This window comes from Harpia harpyja, chromosome 19, assembly GCF_026419915.1.
Source record: "Harpia harpyja isolate bHarHar1 chromosome 19, bHarHar1 primary haplotype, whole genome shotgun sequence".
Taxonomy (NCBI): Eukaryota; Metazoa; Chordata; class Aves; order Accipitriformes; family Accipitridae; genus Harpia; species Harpia harpyja.
Window position 1 is genome coordinate 3,245,328 of NC_068958.1, and position 24,854 is coordinate 3,270,181.

At 50.8% G+C, this 24,854-nt stretch overlaps 1 protein-coding gene across 1 annotated transcript in view; it reads right to left on the reverse strand.

Annotated features, from left to right (window-relative positions):
* NACC2 (NACC family member 2) overlaps positions 1-18,049 on the reverse strand; it is a 63,860-nt gene extending 45,811 nt beyond the window's left edge. Inside the window, exon 1 of the mRNA XM_052814928.1 lies at positions 17,895-18,049. The gene's annotated coding sequence lies outside the window, so the exon portion shown is untranslated. The remainder of the gene's footprint in view (positions 1-17,894) is intronic.
* Between the last annotated feature and the right edge of the window lie 6,805 nt (positions 18,050-24,854).

Consider the following 24,854-nt stretch of genomic DNA (forward strand, 5'->3'; position numbering starts at 1 on the left):
CAAGTTTCGAGGGAAGCAGCCTCAAATTTAAATGTAAAAAAGAAAACCCACAACACTCTTTAGAGCCGCGTGACCTAATTCATTATAAAGAATGTCAGTTAGCAAACCTTTTAAATAAAACATTAAGCTAGAGGTAATTTGAAGCCTTGTGGATTTTGTTTTACTCAATTATTTTCTAATGCTTCAACTTCAAGAATAAATATGCAGAAATAAAAAAAAAAATACTAAGGGTTTCATTTAATTCTTTTTCAAAAGAAATGAAGACATTCATACTAAACCAAAATACCCTCAACCAAGCCAGATTTTTAATTAAAACTTTTATGTCCTACAAGATTCTTCAAGGTTGTAATATCTGCTTCCACATCCGTGAGCTAGCGTCACGCTTGCAGAAGGGCGAGCCCGTAATTCATGTTAGACTAACCTGTGCTACGCATTAGTATAACTTATTTCCAAGACATATACTCACAAATTAATCCAGGTTTGAATATTTTTTTTTTCCTTGCCCATAATTTACACAACCAGTTGCAATTTTCACTCTGTTTGTTGGGAAGTTTCCCTCCAGCAGACACAGAGACGGCAGAAGATCATGCTGGCCTCTGCTTTGGTTTTATTAATGCATGATGGCAAGAATGTGGTTGTAGTGAGGCAGGTAGAAATATAAAACCTGGCGAAGAGCAGTAGACGATAAAAGCCACTGTTGATATGCACAGTCTGATATGAGGTTAACTGGGAAAGGGGGAAAAACAAAGGGAAGGAGCTTGACAATTAGCACTGCAAATGCTCTTCTAAGAAATACTATAAAACCCAAAGAAATTCTATTTCTTCATGCTGCAGCCCTTCACAGAGGTTAGGCTTACCCACAGAAAGAATAATTTAAGAGTCTAGAAAATGTCACTGTATTTTAAAAGACTCCGAGGTCTTCACTCAACCTGGACGAGCTTTTCTGAGCATTTTGTGCCATCACTGGACAGGTTCCCAAAGGGCGATACGTGACTCAGGCGAAGGGAACAGGGTGCCCTGAATGGGTGCCCAGAGTCCTCCGTGGGTCTGGGTGCTGGAGCTGCTCTCGGCACGACCCAGCTCCACGGCGGGCTCACACCTCAGCCCACTGCCACGCGGCACTCCTGATCTTTGCATTTACAGTCTTTTTCAAACGAAAAAGAAAAAACCAGGTACTTATATGCAAGACTGGTTTGGTTTTTTTCCATTTCCTAACTGCTGCAGCAGTTCAAGGGAAGAAAATTCCCCATTGATAGGGACTATTCCTGGATACATTTCCTACTGGAAATACGAGGGAAACATGGGAAAAGAGAAATCAGCTGTCCAGCGTGAGACATAACCCTGCTGTCCCAGTTAAACCCAGCCCTGGGCATGCACACAGCAGGGCAGGCAGAGCCAGCGACAGCAAGCCCAGCAGCGCAGCCCACCTCCGAGGACGGAGCCCACCCAGGACAAGCCGAGGAGCGGTCACTGCAAGTCCCCAGCCCCACGGCCCCCGGGATCTGCAGGGACAGAGGTTCTCGGTGGGACGGCTGCTGGTCGCTCCTCAGCCCATACTCTGGGATAAGCAAATACAGGCAAAAGGAGGAGTCCTTGGGAGCAAAAGAAAATCATAAAAGAAAGTTTAGAGCTAAATATTTGATTTTCATTTGGCAGCATCACCCTTTTGAAGAGGATACCAGAAAAAGATTTGCAGAAACATGCTTAACACTGCCTCTCTAGCGAGTCTGCACTACGAAACACCCAGGAAACAAAGAAACCCAGAAGATAAAAAGATTCCTTTCTGCCACTGTGTTTAGAGTAAAGCACCACACTACTTTCACTCATCCTTCCATGCGATTTTTAAAAAAATAAAAAGTCGTCCTTTCCCAGTAATTCATTCAGTGGGTCGCAGCGTGCGTCTCCACGCTCAGCCAGCAGCTCGTGACGGGGGTGAGCGCGATACCCGGAGATGCCCAGGGCAGGCCATGGGAAGCGCAGGGCAGAGCCAACTCTTGTAATCCCTCACTGCTGTAATTATCACATCGCAACCACACCCTGGGGCCACTTTCAGGGTATTAGAAGTTCTCCTCTGGGCCACCGAAATACGACGTTTTGTGTTGGCACAAGGTATCAGTGGTGGTACCCAGCTGAGCACCGTCGTGCACATCACACAGATACATCCACCCGCCCAGGGCGCTCCGACCCCGCTCTCACCAAGGGCTTCCTTTCAAGATCGAAAACTACTGATGAATCCATTTCTCTGCAGCAGAGAATAAACAAGGATTAGTATTCACCCGTTCATAACAGGGAAACCCTGCAGCTAGAGGTGGAGTCAGTCAATGCCTGAACATCCAGCCTAAGTTGCTTGACGAATGCTAACTACGACTTCCAGCTTATTTATCTAATTTGGTTTGATTTTAAAACATTGAGTTATCTAACCAGACACAAAAAGAAGTCTGAAAATTTCCCATGCTAGTGAAAACTCTCTCTGCCATTTTAGGATGCTATAATTCAATATATATCTCTGACTATTACTGACTTTTCTCAATCACATTTGTATTGAGAAATGCCTCAAAAAAATTTAGGACAAAGGCTACAGTTTTTCAAAATGATCTTAAGTGTCTGAAAAACAGGGTTCCACACTGAATGAGCCTTTCCAACTCTGGCTGCGACCCGCAGCCTGTAAACATTTTACTCATTTAAGCTGGTTACAATATTTATTAGGGTCTGGTTTTGTCTATCAATCTATAATAAGAGCAGAACAGCCGATACCTATAAAACAATCCTCTTGATTTTAGTAGAGTCTGGTTTCTGTATTGGAAGGGGGCAGCTCTGAACCAATACAACCAGTTTGTAACAAAAAAAAACCCCAACCAAATATGGAGGAGGGATGAAGTCAGTGGCAAAATCCACAATGCCTTCAGCCAGGGCCAGGATCTCCTCCAGGAACGTGCTGATGCTCAGAGAAACCCAAAGAAGATGCCAAAGCTGGACCGCCTCGGCGCAGGACCACCCGTCCCACCACAGGTGCCCCTGGTCCAACCTCCCATCACCCAGGCAGTGCCCCTCTTTCAGGATGGTCTTACTGGTACCGGCGATACAGAGCCTTAACAGTGCAATAAATGTGTAATATTGGACATCTGGGGAGTCGGACACTGTGAAGCGTATTTAAGTCAGGTACCTACAAGGCGCTGCTCGTGGTGAAGGCGATGCGGTGCACCCCTGCCCGCTGGAAACAGGAGACACACCACCAGATAGTATCAGAGAGAGACGAATAGCTGCAAACTAACAGAGCCCATAGTGACCATCAGTACGGATTTGAAACAATGATCTAACCACGAAAAGCCTCCCTGCCTATTCCTGAACCCATGAGGTACAATACTCTCCCCCCCAACCCCAGCCCTCATTTTAAAATTCATCCTTTATCAGCTTGAGTTGAGAAAATCCAGTAGAAAGGCACAAATAGATTGTGCTAGTAAGCAGAAAAACTGTTACATCTTCTGAATGTAATTTTGCCAAAAGCCTCTGCACAATTTTTTTTGTCACGCTTTGCATTATGAAGGAAATTTCTTTTTAGAAGAACAGGAGAATGATTTGCATAATATTCTTTGCAAGTTAATATCAGCCTCTGATAATGATCTCTGCATAATGCAAAAACGTTTGAGAAGACTGTTACAACACTAAGTAATCATATTTTAAATTATGTTTCCCTTTATAGAAAGGTGTTGCAAAAACACACAGACATGAAATCTGTCTGTTGAAGTCCCAAGAACCACCTGACCATCTTCCCACTATTCTACTGTTACAGATTGCAACACTGCCTTTCAAAATCTTACAAAACAAATTACGCCGCAACAGTCTGGCTTCACAGAAGGCAGAGCTTTTTCCTGTGCTGATGCTCCAGCACATTACATTTCACAAGAGCTTCTGATGTACTGCACAAGTTAAGCAAGGACCTGGAAATTAAGATGTAATACAATTAGACGTACTGCAGCAATTAAGGCAGATTCTCCCATCTGCACTTGCACCGAGCTGTGCCACGCTGCCGAGCTGCAAGGTACCGCCGAGCAGAGGTGGCAGCACCGAGGCATACCCACCCCAATTGCCACCAGGTACTGGGGACACTGGTTTATCTGGGTTCCTTCTTTTGCCCGGTTGGCTGCAGAGCCACGTACAGAGCACTGGGAATTAAGACCCTGTCACCACCGTCGTGTCCCCACCGCACAAGAAGGTGTCCGCTCCGGCAGCCAGCAATCTTCCCGAAATCTCTCCGAGGGATTAGGTGTTGTCTGATGCAGTCACAAGATCTCTGCTAATGCCGTTGTTCATGCCTAATTAGGTCAGGAACTAAACATAAAAAGAAGAGGTCCAGGAGGAAGCCATTTATACAAGCATGCCGAGCAGCATCCTATTAGATGTGGGCACTGACTATTTCCCTCAGCCCATCTCAAACGGGGGATGTGGGTGGGAAGCTAATGCACTTGGATATTAAATGCTCAATATGTCACTAAGACTTAACAACCACAACCAAGTGGTTTAAACCTGAGCTAACCTTCCTTGAACTAAAATAAAACTGCGAAAGGAATTCAGAGAGGTTCTTGGGACAGCCCTTGCACGAGGCAATAAAATACAGGAGTCATACACTTCAACGAAGCAAAGAAAAGACAACACGTTCAGACCTATCTATTTCTCATCATACAAATGATGTAACGGTCTCAGATTTGGAGGAAAGCACGAGGCGGGATCCAAGGCGTAGGCTGTGCTCCCGAGAGCACTGCCATGCAGTGCCAACGCCAGTACGTGCCCCAGAAAGCAAGTGTCCCCAGCCTCTGCCCATAGCATCCTCAGGACCACAGAGAAAAGTACACGTAGTCCAGCTAGCGCTACCCACGTCTCCAAAATATACAACAGGGCATCATTCAGCATTGAGGGTGGGTGGTTTTTTCCCACCTACAAAACTAAGTCTCAAATTCAAATACCAGATCTGTGCAGTCAAGGCACAGAGAAAATAGCCTCTTGCATGTCAGAGTGAGCTCGGGAAGGCAGTCATTTCTGCTCAACTGCTGCACTCAGTATAGAAATCATAACACAGACCCATGATCGTTCCTCTCCCCTACAAGTTCTGGTAGCTTGCAGAATTTGTCCAACTGCGTTCAGCAACAGGCAGAAGAAGAACAACCAGGGTAAGCTGTCAGACCACAGACTGGCTAGACAGTTTTTAGGGGAGATTTTTGCAGACACTCATTTCTTGGTGACGTTGGTTGTCTCAGCCTCATTAGCCCGCGTACACGCTCAGATGTTTTTGCTGGGCCTTCAGGGCAGTGAGTCTTCATACAGCAGGCTGTACCTACAGATGCTCTGGCACTGCGGACACAAACCCCTCCGTCCCTGCCCTGCTGTTCAGCACACCGCAGGGCCAGACACTTTTGCAGTGTATTGTCAGGTCCCAGCACACCCCACCTGGAAGCAGCCCAGGCTAATCCTCCAACAACCCTCCGCTCCATCCCTTCCCCTCTTTTTCATACCTTTTAACAAGTTTCAAGCAGTTCCTTGCTACACCTCATCACAGGCTTCCTCGAATGGGTTTGCAAACTCCTTGCCCTCTCACCAGCAGAAACGTCAATGCTGAACCCCCCAGCAGCATCCTCGTTTCTGTGCTGGAGATGGGGCACCAGGCTCCTCCGCAGCTCTAAAACTTGTGTAACAGTGACTAAAATGAAAACCAGTGATGGATGCAACACTGGAAGAAGGGAAAATCAGCGGCTGCCCCAGGCTCTTGTGCTCCAGTGCAGACCGTGCCCACGGGCACACACCGAATGGCAGTACGGGGTCAGGGCGCAGAGCGGCTGCTGGATGCCACAGATCTGGTGCTGGGCCCAGAACTCGTTACAACTCTTTAATGAGCAGATTTAAAATCAGCTGACTTGCTTGGTGGAGATGCGAGCTGTGACCGTGGCGAGGAAGCCTGGCCACCGGCTCGGAGGGGATGCAGTCGTACAGAAAGCCCACGAAGAGGCAGCCACCCCACGCACGAAGCCACCAACACCTCCGGCTGCATCCAGCTGCATCTCCAGCAAACCTGCAGAAGAGTCGCCACAAACAGCAGTGTGGGCAATGAATTTGCCCACCTCTCTGAGTACCAGATCAAAATTGATCCTTCTTCATGATGCTGCAGCACAGCAGGTCCCAGGGTGAAGCCCCGAATGCCCTGACTGCTCAGGGACACCGAGCAATGCAAGCAGCATTTGGAACTTGTTTTCTTCAAAAATTGCAAGCAAACCTCTCCCTTCCTTCCCCAAACTGGCATGTCCATCCATACCGGGGGGTGGCACCACCAAATGCAATTCATACGCACCCTACCCACCTCCTGCATGGCTGACAGCCATCACCTGGATGCCAACAGGGAAAGCTTCTCCGAAGCCCCAGCAAGCACCGCAGCCGTCGGCACGTGTGCTTGGGAGATCACAAGGGTGTGGGAACTGCCTCGTGAACTGCCTGAACCAAGTATTCCTATCGCTAATGCTGCACGTTGCGTTTTACACAACATTTCTGCGACACAGAGGAGGAGGTTAGGAGCAGGCTGGAGCGTGGGGAGCGGACAGCCAGCTTACCAACGGTCTGCGAGACATCCAAAGGATTTCAACAGCACGTATCCCTGCTGCACTGTCAAGGGAGGCTGCAAGAGCAGGGCTCCTCTTGGGCTGGCACTCGGCATTAACTTGTGTTGCTTTATAAATATATTGCAATTGAGCTGTATATAAACTGCTTGAAGAATCTAGGGGGGAAATACCAGTTTGGATGTGCAAAGGCTGCATTTGTTTTTCCAGGTGGTATAAACAAACCATGACTTTCACTCTATAAAACCTTACAAAACAGTAGAAAAGGCTACTGGAATATTTTTATTGTTTAAAATCATTTAAAAAGCAACACGATGTACTGTGGACATCATCGGTGGACACACGTACCACCGTAGTGGTCCTCTGTATTTTGTTGGTGGCCAAGCAGAAAAAATAATGCTCGATGCTCTGCCGAGCTGTGGTGGCCTGAACCAAACACACTCAGACTGCAGGTTCTGCTCTGGATGCAGACCGTGAGCGAGGTCTGCCCAGAGCTCATCAGGGTGTCAGGCAGGTGGTACCCGAGAGCCTGCAGGAGATCTTTTCTCATCTTTCAGGCAGGAGCTGCCACGAGGCAGCGGCTCCCTGCCATCAAGCCCTTCTGCAGGGGCTGGCTGGCCCGGCAGCGCTCAGGCGAGCACAGACTGGATCTTTCTAAACAGTATCCATTGGACTTTGGTAAAAAAAATATACTTAGTGGTGTCGGTAAGATGCGTAAGCCTCGGTAAAAACCAAACAGCTCTGGTCTATCTGCAGAAAACAAGCTATCCGGGCAGTGTGACCGCTGCCAGGACTGCTCAGCTCCAAGCCCCGCCGTGCACGCAGCCGCTGCCTCTGAGGATACACAGTGATTTCATCCCTTGGTTCCTCCACCCCCTCCAAGCGGCACGGCCCTCCTGTCCCACCACCCCAGCCTCAGCTCCCTTCCAAAGAGCAAAAAGTTAAGCCCTCCCTTTTGCATCGTTTCTTGTGCCGAATCCAGATCAGTCAGCAAGTGCTGCAGGATACACCTCCCCTAAGGCCACTCACGAAAAAGACAACAACCAGTTTGGGATCTTAACGGGAAGATAAATGAGGAAACTTCCTAAATTTGATTGTAAAAATATTCATGAAGATACCAAGTGGCTCGGATACCTCCAGCTGCTCTCTGCAGAAGCGCCCACCGACTCCCAAGGAAACGCACAGGCGCTCGTCCAAGCCTGTGAAGGGTCTCGAGTGGGGACCGTGGGGCAGCCTGCGTAAGCCCAGGGAGAAGGACGGACACTAACACAGGTACTACTGACAGCAGGGTATCAACTGACCTTATTCACAACTGTGTCGGGCTCTGAGAAGGCAACGGCTCGAGATGCGCCCGGCTCCCGCTCTCCTCTCCAGCCTGGTGCCCGCTGGGGAGCAGAACGGGACAGCGCGTTATGGGCTCTTCCCCAAACCGGTTCAGGAATCTTCAAGGATACAGGACTAGTAATCTTAACACCACCATACAAGGATATAAAAGCTGCTTTGTGCTGAGATCGGCATTGCAATCTGGAAGCAGAAGTGTTGCCACCATTAGTGGATCTGAAAACCACCCGGAGCCAAGCCACCCCAGCTGGCAACGCGGCGTCTCCAGCCCTCGCTGCCCGACTCCAGAGTAAACCGGCCTTGGGCTCGACACTTACACTGCAAAACCAAAGCACTACACGTACATCGAGCTCAATCTACATTTTTACAGTTGCACAATGAAAAACGCCAATGAAAAAAAAAACCCAAACCAAAACACCTAACAGTCGTCTGAAAGACCAGTTATTAGATTGCTTGAAATGACTCGAAACACAATTCCCACAGATTTTATTGGACTACTCAGATATTGATTCTGGTGTGCTTCTTGCTCCATCTGCAACACAGAAATTCACCTTGCTAGAAACCCCACCTGTGTGCTGGGCCAGAAACACGCACTGGGAATGGTTGGGGTTGCTTTGTTTTCCTCCCTCTTCCTTGGCTTACAACTGCCAGCACACATCAATAAAATAAGCCAGGAATTTCAAACAGTAATTTCTTTGTTCCCTGCCTGCACGTCTGCCACCATGCTGAGAGATGGAAGAGCACGGGAAGCCTCCGTGCCCGCGCAGGAGAAGGAGTGTGCGGCACAGATGCCGCAGCTCCCACCTCTGCCCTGGGCGGTCGTCTCCACGGTGGCCATCACCCAGCCGCATCTCTGAGGGCTTCTGGACCAGACTTGCGGATACCCCTCGGGAGCCTCCCAGCCCTCCTGCCCGCGGGAATTCCCTCCTTCCGCAGGATCCCCGTGGGACTGTAGGATGGGAGGGCAGAGACGGAGATCGAACACGCCAGGATATTCTTTGTCGCTCTGGTGGGGCGGTTTCCCTTCCCATCCCCGAAGGCGGTTTGCCCTTGGCTTCACCCACGGGCACAAAACGGCACCCTGGAGTACGCCTGTGCCAGCAATACACCACCAGTACATCCGACCAGCGGAGCTGGGACACGGATGGGTCACACTCCAGTCAGGTCTGCCCCATTCCTGTCGAGTAAGATGATTTTTGCATCCTCATCCCAAATCCTCTCAGGTTATAAATTCACGTGACGCCTGAACACTTGACACAAACCAACAACAGTATGAATTTTTTTTTTACCCACATAAAAAGGGACAAAAACAATTAAACCCCAGTCTCTGCTGTGTGTGAATAGCTAGTTCAGAGCTCCAAGAAAGGGCCTCCATCGCCCCGGCCGTCCAACATCCGAGTCCCTGTGATGAGGTGCCAGCAGCACGCTCTGTGCTTCACGGCTCGCTTCACAAGGCACGAACCCAGCCCCAAGAAACTGCCATCATTTTCTCCCAACCCCTGCAGATGTTTCAGCTCAAGCGGGCCTCCTGGCCAACACGCCAGCATCCGCTCCCTCGCTCGCGTGCCTGCGCAGTAAAGCACCATGCGACGGCACAGCGAGCTCGGAGGCGAGCGGAGCAGCTGGAAGACGACAGCTCTGCAACTTCCAAATTTCTATTTAGCTTTTTTTTAAAAAAAAAAAAAAAAAAATCACGCTTGCAGCATAAATGCAAACTGGGCTGGTACTCCACTCTTCCCTCATCGGGATACGCTCATCCTTCAGCTTACAGCTCCTCCACTCATGAGCTGCATCACTGCCTCGTTAGCAGCACACCCACCCTGTTAATGAGTCAATGCCCCATCCCGATGCTGGGAAGGACGGTTGCATCCTTCACTGAAGGACCTGCCCTTCCCAGCTTCTCCAGCATCCCACAGGAGGTGCAGGAGATGTGAAGCTCTTGGACAGCACAGGGCAAAGCTCTGGAGAAGACAGCCAGAAGTCGAGCGAGTCTAAGCCTCGGGCCGACCGGCACAGACTGTTCTGGATGGGCTGGAGGCTTGGCGAGGCTGGAGCAGCCGAGCGCAGCCCATGGCCCTGACGGAGCCGTGGCACGGATCCTGGGAGCTGTCTGGTGAGCCGAGAAGTCCCGTTGTTCGATTCACTACACGGCCTGTGAATTAGTCAATCCTCCTCTTTTGCCTACCCCGCAGGCTGGAGGGGGGGAGGCTGGGCCCCATCCAAATATTGTGTAAGCTGCAAAAAAACATATTTAAAAAAAGCCCAAACCAGTTCATCTGTAGAAATACTATTTTGGAGGACTGGGGGAAAGCTGAAGCCGTAACAGCAAACGATTCCTTGCTGTTCTCCCATTCCCTTCCTCCAAGAGCCTTAAAAAGACTTCCCACCATCCCGCTACGGCCCTTCTCGCATTACACTCGGATAAACGACGAGGAGCGTGGTGCTCGCGTCCTGCCCAAGGTCACGGTGACAGCACACCGAGGAAGAGCCCAGCCCGGCAATTCCCGGGGCTCTGCCCCAGCCACCGACGCCGGCATTCCCGGGCTGCGGAGCAGCAGGTCACGGGCAAGACCTGCTCCGGTGGGGAGAGCGCAGGCAGGATTCAGGCAGGGGAGCGATGGAGCTACGAGGCTGTTTTCCGTCGGCTTCACTTCCACGGATGCCCACGCAGAAACCTAACGCAGGCTTCCCAACTTCTACTTTTTTTAAAAGGCTTTTCTCTCTCCCTCCTTTTCTTCCCCCCAGTTTTTAAAATCCAATTATAGCACGACTCTCTCAGCAGGGGTCAGTGTAGAATAAGAATCGCCTGAGTTAATGGACATAAGACCAAGAAAGATGAATGCCTAAATGGTTTCAAAAGTTGTATGATGCCGATTTCATTAACATTTTAATTGTAATGTATCTTTTTAATCTTCTTTCACACTAACGGTTTTATATGCTTCAAAAAAAGAAAAAACTGCTGACAACAAAAATATCAACATACCAAAATTAACAGACGGAACTGAGTGCTGTAATGGGAACTGAATGAAATGCAGAAAACCGTGTTAATGATGCATTAAGAGTAGGAATTGTACTCAGACAAGAGTCAAAAATTCAGCGCTACAGTTGTACGCCCTGTCTTTTGCCTTCCCCAGATATTCGGCACAACCCCAGGTACGTATGTGTCTTTCAGCGGGGTTGTGCTGAAGCAATAACCCAGGCAGCGTTACCAACTGCACGCATAGATTTATTCAAAAGAAGAGTGCTTTAGACCTGGCAATTAATCTCATTTAACCAGGGTGATATACCGGAGCAGCAGATTCAGAGGAGGCTTCTGCCGCTGCTGCTGTCCATTACCCTCCTCATTGAACGGCACCGCCGTCGCTGTCACCGCTCTGCAGGCTCAGGTACCGTGGCCACAGCAGCGTTCACAGACGTGAAAGATGCAGTTACAACCACCGTGCAAAATTTTATTTTACTTAATTAGAAGACAACTAAACCTAAGAGGTAATGTTTCATTAAGCATGGGCATGTATCGATGATGTTACTATGCTCAAACGGAGGGAGGGACAAAAGGAGAAAATAATAGCAGAGCAGACAGATGAAGTTTCAAACAACTTTTCTTTGTAGAAATGAGTGACTGCGTGGTACAGATGGTTTCACCTGCCTGTGAGGCAGGGCTGCGGCTATAGGAGCGATGCAAAAACCACAGCGTTTTACTTCACAGTCCATCAGAACTTGTTAGAAGGGAGAAGACCGACGCAGAGCGATATAAACCCTCCGTACAATCGTTAGCAAATCACAAAACCCTAAGTTTGCAAGGAGAGTGTGATTCCAACCATAGCCACAACAGAACAGAACCAAAAAGCACATTATCCTACTCAGATGTAGTCCTACGAAGGTCGCTACAGCCGGTGCAGCATTGAGGCAGGTTCCCAGTGAAGGGGCACCCAGGAAGAGGGGTTACCCCTCTTTGTGGGAATTTCATTCCAGCAGGATCTCAGCCACGAGCTTTGCACCCAGGAGAAGAGCCTCTCCCCAGGAGGGGTCTGTGGTGCACCAGGCACATCCCGTCCCGCTGGAGGTCTCCCACCCTACGCTGGCCAGGCCCATCTGCCTCTTCCCTTGGAAATCGAGTCATTTTAACCACCTTCAAATGTACAAAACCTCCCTCCCCAGGTCTTGCGGGCACCCGGCCATCGCCTTCTGCATGGCACGCCTTGAAATGCCAACCCTTTATTTATACACCTGCACGTTACACCTCTATGTAGCATAATCCCTTCAGAGCTTAGCACCCTGGAAAGCACTGAGCACTGAAACATTATCACTCCTTTGCCATGTCATCACTAAACAGTATCTTCTACAACAGCTCCGCAAGGAATTATGTTATTTCCAAGCCTAACCCTTGTTTTCCTAATGCTTCATATAATTGGAACGTAAATGTTTGTCCTATGACAGAGAGAACTGGCATGTAAAACATGTACCCACACACTATATATATATATATATATATATATAAAAAAGAGGCTGCCATATGCTTCCCCAGTGGATATCATGATAGGAACGCGCGTGTGGAGCCGAGCCAGTGCTGGCACTCGAACACAGGACCCTTTCCACACAACCGCTCTGCCACCGAGCCCACGAGCCTGAGTAAGCACAAGCTCGGTCGTATTTAACTTGCAATTCTTCGCACACGCTGTTCTTCACCGTGCTGCCGAAATTCGGTCTCCAGACACCCAGGGATGAAAAACATCTGGCTCCTCTCCCCAAATCGACAGATCCAGAAGAGAGCCCCGATTGCTGCAAATGAGATGCTGCAAAGAAAAGAGGATTTTCCTTCTCCTGTTTTTGCAAATGATTAATAGATCCTGAAATTGGCTTTATTGCTGTGGGGATGACACCGGGAGGTGAAGCATTTAATCTCATCCCAGTGACTATATATGGTCACTCTGATGGAGTCACCTCCCTCCCCTCACGCTCCGCTGCCCTTCGCTCCTGGCACTGGCCTCCGCAGCAAACTGGCAGTGCTTGGGCACGGCGCCGGCGAGCCAGAAGTCAGCAGACTCCCCACGTTACTATGCTCTCTCTCCCCCTTTCCCAATTTTTTTGGCTTGTAATTTTAAAAATCTTAACTCGGGAGAAAAACAGAGAGAATACACAAATACTTGGGAAAAAAAACCCAAAAAATTTTAGAGTACTTTATAGAGAATTGTTGCATGTGGAAAGAAAAAAAAAACTGTCAAGATACTTATGTTTAAATGTACCGTTCATAATCGCTTAGAAGCTTAAAAAAAAAAAAAAATCAATCTTTTTGTGAAAAGTATATCAATTTATTCAGCCCACGCACGCTGGTTTGTTATTGGAGGGTAGTTTGTGGCTGCTGAAGCAGTAGCAGTGATTTCTGCCCCCCCATCCACCCACCTAGGGGAAAAAATGCACTGAAATATTTGTCTTCATAGGAAATGAAACAAAAAAATGTACTTGACATGCAAATTTTTTTTAGAAGTCTGATGTGAGGACCTCTAAAAAGTCTGAAGCCAAACTGCAATGTTTGTGAACAGCCCTGGGAACACATGCAGCACGAAACACGTGCCAAGTGCTATTTATCTTCATTTCACCCCATTGAGCCGCGAGCTTTCAGGGGGTCTCGGTCACCGTACCAAATAATTGCTCTCGCCACCACCAGCCCCAACACCTCCTCCAGCGAGGAGCTCAGAGGAAGAGCTGGTGTCGTGCAGGGGCTGCAAATATCAGCAGCCCCCCCCCGTCCCTCCTGCCCTCCCCATCCGTCAGTCCATCCGCAGGGCAGCCTCCGCCCCAGCCGAATCCGGGGATGAGGAAGAGTGTGGTACCTCCAGCGGGCTGAAACCCCCCCACCAGGGAAGAGAAGGAGGAAGCTCTGCACGCTCCTTCATCATCCAGGGCTCTACGTGGCAGGCTCTGTCCCAGCAGTCCGATTTTTATTACCTCCGTCCCCATTTAGGAGTAACCACATGACAAAACCGAGCGCAATCCTGCACAGCGGAGCTCGCCCGGGGATTGCCTCTCCCTCCCTGGGATCACGGCATTTTAGCAAGTTTTCCCTTAACAGCAGCATTTGCGGATACAAAGAATGTAAGATTTAATATTTTTCTAAATTTCTGTTCTGCCTCCAAACATTTGCTTAAAAACAAGTTGAACTTAAAAAAAAAAAATAAACCGCTAATGAATCACAGTTCCTAGCAAATGAGCAATTGCAGTTGACACAATGAATTATGCCTGAAGCAAGCTGGGAAACATATTTTGCAAATGATCTCATCCACAGGCAAACCTGGCATGACACTTGATTTGCTAAAAAAGACACAAAGCCTGTCAAAATTCCTGTCACTTCGCAAATAAAGTCAGGTAGAGAAAACCAACAGCCTCACCCTCTTTTAAGCATGCTTCACCTATTTCTCAATTGCTCTACAGGCTTGGTTTAAAAAAAAACCAAAAAAAAACCCCAAACCCCACACCACCTCCTTTAGGTGTGCCCATCCCAGCTGGGTGCTCAAGGCTATCGGGTCCGCTTCCACCTCCCCGGACGAAGAATAGATGGGCTGGGAGGCTGCCCTTCGGATGGCAAACACGGGCTCGATTTGAAGGCTAATTGCAGCAAGACACAATGCTCTCTCTGGCCATTAGGTATGGCAGGGAACTTACGGTTCAGTTTAATTTCCTCCAGCTGAATGCCTGTATTTTATTTCTTTCATTGCATTCAGCTAGACTCAAAGAAATGTAGGAAAAGGCAAAAAAAGAAAAGCAATTAAAGCGCGGCCCCCCTGCTCCTCAGCATCCCTGGAGCTCTCTAGGACCGGTTCCTTTTGGCCCGGCACAGCCTACCCGATTTCCCCACCTAAAAAGCCGGCTGGCTCAGAAAATCTGGGCAAATTCAAACCCGTGGCTGAAGCCTCCTTCTAACCCCATTTTGTCAGGCCTGGGTATTTTTAAACACAGGCATTGTACAGAGCGAAGCAAGAGCAGAGTCACATCACCCTTCTGCAGGTTGTTTCGCTATGTTTATCCCCAATCCACGCCATCCTTCACCGCGCGCCTCAGAGCCGCGTACCGATTTCAGTACTAGTACGTCAATAAAGGCAGCTCTTGGATACAGCACATCCCTGCAGAGCTCCGCAGCCCGGCACGAGCCCTCCAGAAGGCCTGGCAGGGGAAAAAAAAAAAAAAAAAAAAAAAAAATCGGACTTTATATAAGACGACAGTCTAAAATAAATATTTCCATTCCAAGGCGAGATGGTTTGCGTCCCCAGTCGGGTAAGCGCACGCCAGTCTGGAGGTTTCTCTGAACCCAACCCAGAGCTTCTCGAGTCGAACCGGCTCTGGCAGGAGATTTCTTGGCGCTTCTTCCCCGAGTGCCGACCGGCAACGCCGCAAAGCGGCCTCGCACCCCCCTCACACCTTGGCTTGGGATTTGAAGCAAAACCGAGTCCGGAAAGGACTTACCTGGACTTCACAGGCAGGCTCCTTCAAGTTCAAGGAGAGGGGCTTTTCCTTTTCCGAACTCACCAGCAGTAACGATGCTCTACCTCCCCCGGACCGGCAGCACGACCGCCCCGCCGGGATGCCGACCTGTCACCGGCACCCGCCGAGAGGAACCCGAAATCTGCTCCCCCCCGCCCCAAATCGAAAGAGACTCCCTTAGGAAAGCAGGGAGTTACGGCTGGGGGAGCGAAAAGGCTTTTATATTGGAAGAGAGCACTGAAACCATCACTTCCAACGCGACACAGCATCAGCGCACGCGTCTTATCTAAAGGTGTCCGTCTCCTAGGAACTCTGGGAAAAGCTTGAGGAGACGCGAGCAACCAAAACGTGCTGGCGGTGAGCGGCAGGAGGGACGGAAAGGGAAAATTTCCCCAAGGGCCGGTTCTTCGCCAGCGCGGGAAGGGCGGTCTGGCCCAAAGGGTGAACTCGCGGGGAAGGGGGGCTGACACCGGGAACCGAAGGCGGTTGGGGGGACGCAAGCGCGCAGCCTGCCCGAAACACGGATTGCGCGTTTCGCCCCAGTGAGCCCCTTCGAACGACGCGGAGACCCCCCCGCTCACGCACGTCCCGACGTCTGACTTCTACCCACCTATCTGTATCACTCAGCAAGCCTCGGCAGTTTTCTCCGACAAATCCCGAGTTCTAGAAATCCATCCCCGCCCTTCAGTGCTCAAATATCCCAACTTTTCTCCCCTGAAGCCTCAACTATAAGGCCTCTGCAAGGAGGAAAAAACCCCAAACCCACAGCAGTTATAGCTACGGAAGGACATTCATTCTCGGGGGGAGGAGGACAAGATCCCCAATTATTTTATATTTGCTGCTTACTTCAGATCGAACTATTATTACCTCCATTACCCACACCTCGAGGTCACGGACTTACTGTCCGAGGCTGGGCAAACAACATCAGTTCAGCTAATAAGGAAAGGCTCAGCTTTCTTCTTTCCAGTTGCAGGGTTTTCTTTAATAGCAGGCTCTGAATAAGGCAGGTAATTCGGGCTTAGCTGCGCTCGAACGCCGCGCTTTTGAGCGGGACCGGTTCTCTCGGCCTCCCCCGGCACGCGGCGGGCACCGGGGACCCCGCGGGGTTTGCGCAGCCGCTGCCAGGGTCGCCCCGGACCCAAAGCCGACGTGGCACCGAGAGGGCAGCAATCATTCCGGTTTGTTTACCAATTCCGACTTCTCCTACTGTTTAATATTTCAGCTGGAGAAGGTAAAGCGGCACGCCAGCCCCTCAATTACGCGGGGCGCGAGGCAAACATTTGGCAGGCAGGAAGCGCATCGAGCCGCCCGCAACCTCGCAAATGCCTCCTGAAAGGAGGAAAAAAAGTGATTGTTCAAATTAACGACCCGACAGCGGGTAATGGAGACTTGGCTGGAAGCGATCCTGCGCTTTGCCGTCGGTCGGTACACGGGTGAGCCCGGCGGAGCGCAGCACGCGATGTACCGCTGTCGTTTTATTTTCCTACGGCAGGGAAGATGTTTGGAGAAGTCCTTGAGCGCAGCAAAAACGCACTTTAACTACAGCAGGCTGCGGACTGCAGCAGGCGGGGGAACGCACCGGCGCTCGGGAAGGCGCTTACCCAAGAAAAACCCAACCGCCTTACCCCAATTTTTCTCCCCGTAAGATGCCAACGAGCCGACTGACGGGGGTCTCGCCCGCAGGGACGGGGGGAACAGCCCCCCCGGTCCCACCGCAAGCCCCCAGCCGTGCGAGGGGGGCACCGGGCACCCCAGGGCTCGCTCCTGAGCTCCGAATTGAGGCGTTCGGCCGCCTTTTGGTTTTGTGGTTTGGTTTTTTTTTTTTTTTTAGTATCTCCCCTTTCACGGCGTTTTCCTCCCCTGGGAGAGAAAGTACGAGCCTGCGTCTGCATTTAGCCGTTAAAAAATAAAACCGCCAGCCAGCACCGCAGCCTCCTCAGAAAGGTATTTCTAATAATAACCCGATTTTCCACATTTCGCGCAAGACTCGAAAACACAGCCAGGAACTAACCCAGTTCGTCCCCCAACCCTCTCCCCGCGGGACCCCGTGGGTCGCCCCCCTCCCAACACCCCAAAAATCCCCATTCCCCCCCCCCCCACCTCAACGCGCCCCCCGGTTCGGTTCGGTTCGGCTGAGCCAAACCCTCCCTGCGGGGAACCGCAGTGGGATCGGGAAAGGAAAAGCTTCGGATTAAAGGCGCGATGTGCGGCTGTCGTGGGGGTGGGGGTGGGGGTGTCCGCCCCCCCCCCCCCAAAAAAAAGGGGGGGGCTGGGGCGCGTTCGCGTGTTGCACAGCTTTCCCCGAGTTTCAGGATCGGGGGGGGGGGGTCTTCTACACTTGGTGGAATATAATAAAACCGGGGGGGGGGGGGGTGCGGCGGCTCGCGGCTCACCGCCCCGGCCCCCCCCCCCCCCGCCCCAGCCCTCCCCCGGCTCTCCCGCCCCGCCGGGGGTCCCGGGGGGGGCCGCGGCTCTCACCTGCGGGGCGCCCGGGCCCCACGGACGCTGCCCTGGGCCTAGCGGCGGCGGGTGCCGGCGGTCCCGGCGGCGGCAGCAGGAAGTGATTCCAGCCGCTCCTCACATGGACTTTCCCTGACCTCGCCCAGCAGCCGCGGCCGCCGCGCTCTGCCGGCCCCGCCGGCACCGGCCCCGGGACGGGCCGCCCCGCCGCGGGGGGGGGGGGGGGGGGGAGAGGGGGAGAGGGGCGGGGGAGATGGGAGGTGGGACCGGCCCTGGAGGGGGGGGTGGGGGGGGTGAGGGGGGGGGGGGGGCCGGTCCCACCTCCCGCCCCTCTCTCTCCGGGGATGCCCCCGCTCGGGAGGAGGGAGCGCGGGAGGGCGGGACGCGGGAGCGGGAGGGCGGGAGGGCGGACGGACGGACGGACACCCCCCGCTCCCCACCGCCCACCCCCCCCCCCCCCGGGCATCGCCGTGGAGGGGTCCGGGCGGGTCACGGGGGGTGGAAACCTCTTCTCTCCTCTCCTCTCCTTTCGTTTTATCGATTTTGTTTTGTTCTGGTTTGGTTTATTTTGGTTTGGTTTGGTTTATTTTATTTTATTTTATTTATTTTTTATTTTATTTTATTAATTTTTATTTTTATTTTTATTTTACTTTATTTGATTTTAACTTTTATTTTTAAATTTCATTTGATTTATCTTATTGGCTTTATTTCATATCATTTATTTTATTTATTTTTTATTTAATTTTTTATTTTATTTTAAATTTTTTTTACTATCTTCTTCCATTTTAATTATGATTTTAATTTTATTCAACTTTCATTTTATTGCTTTCTTGTTTTACGTTTTAGTTAATTTTACTATTTTGGGGTTTATTTCCTTTTTATTTTGTTTTTATTTCCTTTTTACTTCATATTTTATTTTTTATTTTATTTTTTTACATTTCCTTTTCTAATTTTTCATTTAGTTTTATTATTTTTATTTATTCTTATTTACCTTTATTACTTTCTTACTTAAATTTTTTCATTTCATTTTTTCTTTTTTGTTTCATTTTTTCTTTTTCACTTCATTTTATCATTGTAATTGTTTATCTACTTATTTTTATTTTATTTTATTTTATTTTTTAACAGACTAGACTCGCTCAGCTGGAAGGGACCTACAATGATCACCTAGCCCAACCGCCGACTGCCTTATGATTTTATTATTTCATTTTTTAAAACGTTATGTATTTCCTATAGGAGCCCCCCCAGGGTCCCACCCTCCACTTTCTCATACCGCTCTGGGGGCTGGAGCACCGCGTGGGCACCCTGCCCGGCTCCGGCCGCCGCGGCCCACCTTCCCGCCGCGCTTCCCGCCGCGGGCTCGGCATTAAGCGGATGCGAGCGGTGGGACGTGGCGCCTACACGGGCACGGCGCAGTCGCTGGACGCGGGGGGCGCGTTCGCAGAGGGGCCCGGCCCAAGCCCTCACCTTCGCCCCAAACTGAAATAATTTCGGGGTCTCGCCCGAGCTGGTGGACGGCGTTACGGGACAGCTCTGACACCGGGCTTTGCAAATGCTCCGTTACCCATTTCAATAAAAGACGTTTTTACCCTTCGCAGGGGTTCATTCAGAATATTCATTAAAAAAAAACCCAAACCAAACCGAGGGAGCTGGAAATTTTCACGTTCCAAACCAACCTCTCCCGGTCGTACATCCTGCTGCTCGGAACCCGGCGGCGATGCCAAAACTCAGAGGCGGCAAACGGCACACGCCGGGGGGGCTGCGCCGGGTCCCAGACCCCTCCTGGGCTCGCTCCAGCCGTTCCGCTCGCCTGCTCCCAGCCCTCATCCGACACCGGACCATGGGATCTCGGGATCGCGAAGGCTCTCCCTCGGAGCCGCCGCGAACGCCGTGCAGGCGATGCCGCTCGGCGATGGGGCTGGTCCATGGGCGACGCCACGGGCTCTGAGCTCCGGCGTTCCCTTTGGAGGAGAAATCCTGCAGGATTCGCTTCACGATCGCGCTGGGGAAAGGTCCGTGTGGTCCCAGCCCGCCCCGCCGGGCTGCCTCCTGCGCCTGCCGCCCCCCCAGTCTCTTACAGCCGAGCGAGTGGGGTTTTTCAGCCCTTTATCTGTTTTATTTCTGTCATTGAGATCTCGCCACCTACGTCTTCTCGCTTCCACGTGCCCTTGCAGCAGTCCGTCCTGCGAACGGTTGCTCCTTTGGGCCCGGATTTTATAAACGGCGGTGCGTATGCCGAACTTTGCGTGTCGGCGAGGGAACGGCTCCGCGGGCCCGGGGCGTCACCGAGTCCCGCCGGCTGCATCCCAAGGGATTCTGCATCCCGAGGGATTCTGCTTGGAATCGCCACGTGCGGGAGCTGCTCTGCTCGAGGCGGGACGGAGCGAGCTGCAGCGTGGGCCGGGGCGACGGATGCCGTTTAAGAGGTTTAAACCCTTGAAGCTGATCAGGAGAAGAGGGTTGCGGTCTGGCCGTGGGGATGCCGCAGCGCTGAGGGAAGCCCGTGGGGGCACAGAGCTCCCCCCCCCAGTAAAAGCCAGGAGACTTTTGGGGTTTGATGGTCTCGCAACCCAGATTTTAATGTCGGGGGACGACGTCCCCAGCAAACCAAGACCCGTGCTGACCCACAGCTCCACGGACCCCGGTTAGAGCTGAGCCCGGGCACCACGCGCGGGACCTGCCGCGCTCCCGGGCTGCCCCCAGCGCCGCTCGCTCCTTCCAGACCCTTCTCCTGCGGTAAAAACCCTTTTAAGCGTTATAGACAACAGCAGAGTTATCTGAGGTGGGACTGCTTGAGACTTGTGGGCAAATTTCCATTCCGAATTTCCATTCCAAATTTCATCCTATAGCCTAAAAAACCCAGTCATTTTGCTTTGTTGCTTCTCTAAGCCCAAAATATTAAAATCAGCAAACCCATTTGCATGATTAAAGTGCGCAGCGTTAGCCCTACGTCTTCTAAATAAATTTCAAAGGAATAACAAAAACCTCTTTAAAGCACGAGCCTCTTTCTGTCTGTTTTGCATGCAAGATTGTGTCAGAACTTCTTTGAATCTGGAAGTTTCTTTTCTCTCACACTCTCGAACATTTATCATCTCGAGGCTGCCTTAAAATCTGCAGCAAAATATCCCCATATTTTAAAAATCGGCATCGGATGCCTAGAACTGCTCAAGGCTGAGGAATTTCATTAGCACTTGACACTTTAAAAAACAGTGTCAGGTCAGGACAAACACATTTCCTTTGCTGCGCAAGATAAAGTCGGGTTTTTTTTTAGAAATGATGCATGAGAAATATGTCCCCAAACTGCATTCTGAGGTAGAGCAATCGTACGACCCTTAAAGCGTGACGTTCCCCGCTCCCCTCCCTTGTCTTTCATCGAAGCATCTCAACGTGATGCTCCAAACGCTCCAGCACCGGCATGGACACCCACTTCCCATTTCACAGCGGAGGGAATCGGGCAACGGCGGCCCGTCCGGCCGCTTGCCGAACAGAGCGGAGCCGCTGAGTTCCATCCCAGTACAAACAGGTGAAACACCTCCGGCGAGAGCCCTCCCTGTCGCCGGACCACCACGTCCACCTCCTGGGGCTGCGGCACCGCTCCTCGGGGGCAAACATCCCGGGGGGGGGACGGCCAGCACCGTCCCCTCGTCCCTCCTTGAGGGACCGCAGCTCACGTCAGAGCATCCCCGTGTTGCAGAGGACGTGGGGAAGCGGTTCGAGTTAATTCGTATCGCCCCGAGACCTTTCATTTACTGGCTGCGTTCGCCAGCAGAGCTCAGGCTCGGCGCAGGGACGGGGGGCGGTGGTGTGGATTTCGGAAGCCCCCCTGCGCCCCGCCAAGCTTCGCGGGAAATCCAGCCACGTCCACAGGGAGCTGTGAGATGCTGCATAGTTGGAGAACTCCCGTTCTTCCCCGAGTGTTTAAGCAGGAGAGAAAATCTGAGCTCCGTGACTCGCCCAGGGCCTCCCCCAGCTTTGAGAGAGCAGAAAGCCTGCTAATGCTTCAGCCAAGAGAGCATCTTCCCTCCCTTCGGCCATGGACATTTTAAAAATGTTCCGTGATGGAGAAAGAAACATTTCTTAAGTACCAGTTGATGTCTCGGAATGGCTCCAGGGCTAGAGAAAACATGTTTATTTACTACTATGCTGATTTTAATGCAAAAGATTGGTTCAGCGACTAGAGGAAACAAAATAGGCAACATTTTACATAATGTCTGCAAAGTGTTCTTGGGCTGACGAAAATATTTTCTTTCTTTCTCTCTCTTTCCTGCATTTTTTTTTTAATCTAGCATTTCAAATTGAAGAATGGCTTGAGGGCTGAAGAAAGCACTCGATAAAATACCCAAATTTACATTCTTGCAGAAGAAAAGCTAACTTTTCTTTTTTTTCCTTTCATCTGAACAGTAGTTTAGTGAAGCAGAAGAAACAATCCTGCAGTATCCCCCGTCCGTTTAACCCTTCCTGGCTGCAGCTCTTCAATTTAACATCAGCTGTTCACCGCAAGGCTTTAGGGATTTTGTTCCTTCTCCAAATTCCGGGCTCTAAGGACACTGAAGATGGTTAAAATACACTTTGCGTCTTGCTTTCCAGTAGTATTCCTGCACGCCTGTGTGCGGGAGCCGGCCTGGCTGGGTACCAGCCTCACAGCTCTCAGGGAGCCCACGGCAAAGGACGGCCGCACCAGTCTGGGGTGAAACCAGGGAGCAGAGGACAAATTTCTTTTGTGCGGAGGCGTGACTTTCCAGCAAACTCGGTAATGAACAAGACCTGCAAGATCTTTCTGATCTTCCTACCTCCGGCCACGCCGCGGCGGGGATGGCCGTCAGGGTGGCCGAGGTGTGCCACGGACCAGCCTGGGCTGCTCCCCGGTGCTTCGCGGCTGTGGGAATCACCACGGACACCCAGCGGAGCGGCTCTGGGCTGGAAGAGGATGCTGGAAGAAATGTAGAAAATTAAGAAGTCTGTCTGAGAGAGTCCTTTTTCTGAAGCAATCCTTCAGAGGACTTTGCAAAGCAGATCAATTGTCATATCAGGATGAATTTTTGTAACTGGGACAGAAGCTTTCTTTGTAGGTAGAAACAGTATTATCTACCCAGTCCAACACATGCAACCAGTATTTGCACTGTGCTGTGAGCTACAAGGCAATCTGGTAGGGAGGGAAAATTACCTGCTACCAGAAACCTTTACTTTGATGCTAATTTAGCGAACACTTCGGCGTAATTGGTATTCATAGGAGAGAGGAGAGGACACAGCAGGTATATTACAGCCGTATAAAGTTCATTGAGATTAACAAACCATCATGAATAGCAGCAAATGACAAAACAAAATATATCAGAAACCCTCGTTTATTTATGTACGGCAGAGGGATATGCCTTCTCCTCTCCCCATCACACCAGCCAAGTGAATTTGCCAAATGATGAGTTTTGCTGCTTGTGCTCCCGCCTGCAAGAATGGAGACAATCTTTAATGTCCTTGTACAAAATTAAAACACCGTGAGGAAAGAGTTGGTTCCTTGGGGGATTTGTTGCCATCGGTGTAGTAGAGCTGAGCGGTGTGGGAGGATGCACAGGTTCTGGCCATGTAGAGCAGTAACTACCTAGGTACACACCCCTTGGCCGCGAAGCTCGAAACGGGTCTGAAGGTAGGTATTACGTCTGCCTTTCCCTTTGGAAAATGGAGATAAAGAGGTTAAATGACAACCTGTGACCGTCCCAGGAATTTATCTGCTGGCTCTGCCTCGTTAGTCTCTTGCTCCTCTGCTCCTTGACCGCTTTGTGGTGTCTTCATTTCACTTCCCACTCCGGAATTACACTCTGCTCCCATTAGGGAGCCTTGCTGGCGTGTATTTCACTGGGAAAGCTTTAACCCTGCTGCAGTAAATCTCTCCTGGGTCACGGGGGGTCTCATTCCAGCCCAGCAATGTTTTCATGTCAGCCCCGCAGAGATCCCCCGGGAGGCCTAGGGCTCAGAATTGGCATTTTGACGGTGTCTGAGCTCTCTGAACCAGACCATGACCCTGGGAGATAACTGTCAGTGCAGGCCGCTTGTAACATTAGTAATTGCGATTGCCAGGCGCGATCGGCCGTGATGGGACGATGAACGGCGTATTTGCCGCACCTCGCTGTTACCCGTCACGCCTGAGGAGGGACGGGGCTCTAACGCTGCATTTTGGGGACAGGCCCCTGAAATCTTTGCTCAGCCAAAGCTGCAGGACCCAGGGAGACAATTTCTTGCCCAAGAAAGCCTTTCGTTTGTTGTCTTTGGTGGCTGTTCAGCTCAGTTATTTTTTTCTCCCCTGGGTATTCTCCTTTCCAGCTTTGAACGTGGTGTGACAGCCCCAGCTATCCCAACCCTCCGTCTGCTCCAGCTCACGTAATGCCAACCAGAAAATGGGAAAAGCCGCTAGCAGGCTCGGCCACCTCACTCCTCTGGGCAGGGCTTTCCCACATCAGCATCCCCAGTAACAGGGTGAAGTCACTCATGGGATAAGATGCTGCTTGGATTGAGCCCATGTGATGGAGTCGGATGTTAGAGTTGTTATTTTTTATAAATAAAGTAAATAAAGTTCTGAGTTCTTTACATTAAGCATCTGCTCAAGGCTCAGGCATCAGCCTACGCGCCACAGCTGACACGGTGCAAACGGTGCTTATTTTGACTACAGCCAGGCTTATTTCGTTTACGTGAAAATGATTAGGAATAAGTTAAAACAAACAGAAATGAGAGTGTCTCCAAGGTGGCCGCGTTGTCCTAACTAAACTGGTACAAGGTTGTGTGTAAAAAGGCTTTACTTGTTTGTAAATAGAGAAATCCTTCAGATCCTGCTGCGAGAATTGCTCCAGAAGCGCAAGGCACCGCTTGTTTCCAGCCGGGGCTCCCACGTGGTGAGAGTAGGACAATAACAAAAATAATAATGTATCGCTGGCCTGCTTTAATCGTTATTTATTACATAATGGTATGGTGACTGTACAAACAGGAGAGGAGAAA